At 35.4% G+C, this 4,011-nt stretch overlaps 1 pseudogene; it reads right to left on the bottom strand.

The window, feature by feature from the left end:
* Positions 1–812: 812 nt before the first annotated feature.
* On the bottom strand, positions 813–2,770 carry LOC143405641 (pleckstrin homology domain-containing family A member 5-like; annotated as a pseudogene).
* Positions 2,771–4,011: the final 1,241 nt, after the last annotated feature.

Here is a 4,011-nt window from a genome sequence, read left to right as displayed (position 1 = left end):
TTCAAGGGATTATATTTTTATGGCATCTTTGGTGGGGTATTATTCTATCTACCACATCCTTTTCTTCAATTTTATCATTTCATTTTTACTGTATTTTCTTATAATTGAATCATGTGATATTTTAAGAAAGTAAGGTAATATGTTCCTGATTTCTTGGTATTTGGAAATTTTTTGATACTTCAATATAAGCTAACATTATTTGTTTAGCCTATTTTATTTTTTCACTAAGCTGGGATTCAATCCCAGTGCTAGGCAAGTTCTTTATCATTGAACTGTATTACCAGCTCCATTGAGCAGATTTTAACAAAGGATCTGAAGAACAAATTAATCATCACTATATACTGAATTAAGTCTATAACATAAATTTCAAAGTAGAGGTTAGATATATATAAAAAACTTAATTTATAAAATTGTGTTAGTTTTAGTATATCAAGAAATTATTATTAATCTATAACATAATAGTGAAAATGACTTTAGTTGTTTTAGATATTTCAATAAATTAATTTATGTGGTAATTATTCAGAAAAATATTAAAAATGATTGATACCTTCAACAGGAATCTCATCTACTAAAAAGCTTGGCTTATGCTAAAGATGTGATTGTTTTGTATACATTTATGAAATGACAAATAGCATTATCAGTCCCACTCTTTCTGAAAAATGATGAGTCTCAAGTTCCTATTATTTAAGATCTATATGAGAGATCTAAAATTTAAGCTGTTTTTTTATTTGTTCCCTTCACCACATTTTTTGGGGGGATGCTGGTATCCAAACTATATACTTAATTTAAATGAGAAAGGATAAGACTTACCTTTATGGTTTTAGTGAGTTAGTCATTGTGATCTGAATCTGCAAAAACAAAGTTTATATGAGAACCTTTAATATTTTTCCATGAGGTCACTAAAATGTAGACATATCCCCATTGTTTTTGATCTTTACTTATATTTTAATTTTTAAATGTGAATATTATTAAATATTGCTACTCTCTAATGTTGCCAGTCAGTTGGTTAGAAGGTAAAGCCTAGTAAAAAAACAGGACAAGCTTGATACAAAACTGCAGGTATACCAGAAAAGGACAGGTGTAGAATTTCCAAGTGTTTAAGGAAAAAAATAAAAATTCATGTGGTCTTTAACCCACATGGAGAGCTAATGAGATGTGCTGTTAGAAAAGAATGCGTAATGCTTGACAGAATTGTTTCTATAGTATTAAGAGATGAAGCATTGCAAACTTAGATTCTCTACATAAGAATAGCCTTTCTTTTCTCTCTAATCTCCTGCTTCTCTCATTTTAAAGAATAGTATATTAGAAAGAAAATATAACATCTGTTAAGTAGTGAGCTAACACAATATTAGAACACATTTTACCTTAGGGTAATGACCCCTGTGTCTAAGGTCTGCTATCATGTCTCCTCTCTGAATTGGTGAAGATACTTATGATCTGAATGTTCGCTGAGGGGAGGAACACTGGTAAGCAGTGAAGGTGATGTGGGAATAGAGTGCATCAGAAATATTAACCATAGTTTTAGGAATACTCACAGAACTGGATTGAGGGAGGGTGGCCTGCTTATTATAGAACTGATGCTGCTGCCATTTGTAGAGCTGCCTCATAATGTCATCTCTCATTGACTCCCATTTTTCTTCTGTTCCAGCTCCTACTGTCTTGGAGGGGTTACACTGCAGATACTTTGAGGCCTCCTCTTGCTGTTTCTTGAGAGTGTTCTATAACCTTCAAGGTAGAGGGCCATGATCTGAGCTCTGTGGCTTGACATATTTCTTGGTAATGTTTGGTAAGAAATTACTCCTCTGGTTTCTTCTTCATGTCCCCTCCCTTTTTTGGATTTTAATCCATTGTTTCAACTGTTGCAATGAATTTGTTCTCTGTATGACTAGATCAGCCTCTGCATACAAAGGTCCTATATTTGGGTGATTTCCACCTCTAAGATCTGCCACACTGACATTGACTATTTTGTTCTCTGAACTATTCACATTGACTTGTCTGTAGTGTGCAGTCTGAGCTGGGCATGCTGACCCACTTTTATATTCAGATGACAAAGAATTCAGCTTTACACTATTAATTTTTGTTAAAGGTCTATCTTGACCATCTTTCTGAAATTCATATTTTTCAGCTTCTAATGTCTTTTTTTTCTTCAACTTTGCTTATTTCCTTGGGTTTTTTTTTTTTTTTTGGTTGTTTTGGGGCCTCTGGTTTAATTAGCACTCTATGTTTGGGAATGTTATTGCTTTCTTTAGTTGGTATACTTTTGGATGTAATATTATCCACTCTTTTCACAGGTCTGTCTGTACAAGGGCAGCATCTAACATGGTTTTCATCTACAGCTCTATTTCCTTTCCTGTATCAGTGCAGAAATAATATGTCTGCATGTTTGGATGGACTGCCCTAAAAGCATATTTGCAATTAATGTGATCCTCCGAGGTTAGCTTAGCCATCTGAAAACTAGGTAATAGTATGCTTCCTAGGATACCCTCCTCTTTCTCATTTCTGTAATACAACAGGCAAAGATCAGAAAGCACAAACCAGTGTTTCTTCCACAGCTTCATGCTAGTATTGTCCTGTTTATAAAACCAACCTCATTTGACCACAGGTGCATTAGGATTTCTTTTAATTGAATTTGACCTCTATTTAAAATTGAAACCAGTGATTTTCTGCCTATAGGGCTCTTTGGATGTACTGCATAATCTGAAATCATGTTATAGTTAGAAGCTTCGTTTATCATACTTACAGGCTGTTCTTTCTTTTCTTCAGACATCATGATTGCAACAGTTAATTGTGTTAGTTCACTACAAAAATACAGTTGTCCTGTGATGGCTGTCCTGTGACTGGATGTTTGCAGGTCATTCCTTTCATTACGGTTTATAGAGTATCTTGCACCTTCAAAAGTTTATGCTTCCTCCTAGCCAGTAGGCAAATCTGTGCTCTGCTGCTGGTGTCCAGGTTCAGATCCACCTCCGGGTCTGATCCCCAGCTGCCACTCTCCTCACCTTTTCCTGCTTCTGCAGAGGCTTCCCAGGGAGGACAAACTCATTTCCATTTTAAGCATCATTTCTAAAGCATAAAGGTACACAGAAAAGTGGACCTTCTGGCAGAAGAGATCCAGTGAATACAACAAGTATTATTTTATCCAAGAAATGCCAAAAAAGCAAAAAGGCTAAGGGGGAAAAAAACCTCACAGGCACTAGAGGATTAGAGAAATTAAAGATAAGTTATCTGTTACTCAGTTTTCCAACAAAAGGCAGGAGAGTAGCATAATGGTACTGCCAATCACCTGTGCGAAATAGCAGGTAAGCTCAAAAAAGGGCTGGCAGAAAGGTTGCTTTACTCAAAGATACATAGATCTGGAAGCAACCAAGATGCCCTTCAAAGGCTGACTTTAAAAACAAACTGTGGTACAGCTATATAATGGAATATTATTCAGTGATAAAAAGAAATGAGCTGTCAAGCTATGAAAAGATTTGGAGATAACATGCATACTGGCATTGTGAAAGATGCTGATCTGAAGAGGCTATGTATTGTAAAATTCCAACTACATGGTTTTATGAAAAAGACAAAACTATACAGACAATAAAGCAATCTGTGACTGCTGGGGGTTTGAGGAAGAAGGGAGGCATGGATAGGTAGAACAAAAATGATTTTTAATGGAGTGAATCTGTATTACACTGTCGTGGTGGATACCTGACATCATTCATTCCTCAAACGCACAGAATGTACAACACAAAGAAGTAATGCTAATATAAACTATGGAATTTAATAAGAATGTATCAATTATCATGACAAATGTGCCACATTAATGCAAGATGTTAATAAGTGAAGAAACTGAGGAGGGAGAAAGGGATGTATGGGAATTCACTCAGAAAAAAAGTACATACATCTGGGGCCTGGCTAGTTGGAAATAATATCCATAAATCTGGGACCTGGCTTGTTGGAAATAATGAACTGCTGGATGGACATAGAGATTCTGATTCTGCCTGAGGAGTCAGTTTTCAGTGTTGGTGT

This window comes from Callospermophilus lateralis, chromosome 8 (assembly GCF_048772815.1).
Source record: "Callospermophilus lateralis isolate mCalLat2 chromosome 8, mCalLat2.hap1, whole genome shotgun sequence".
Lineage (NCBI taxonomy): Eukaryota > Metazoa > Chordata > Mammalia > Rodentia > Sciuridae > Callospermophilus > Callospermophilus lateralis.
The sequence above is the reverse complement of the archived record's forward strand: the minus strand, read 5'-3'. Positions and strand labels throughout refer to the sequence as shown.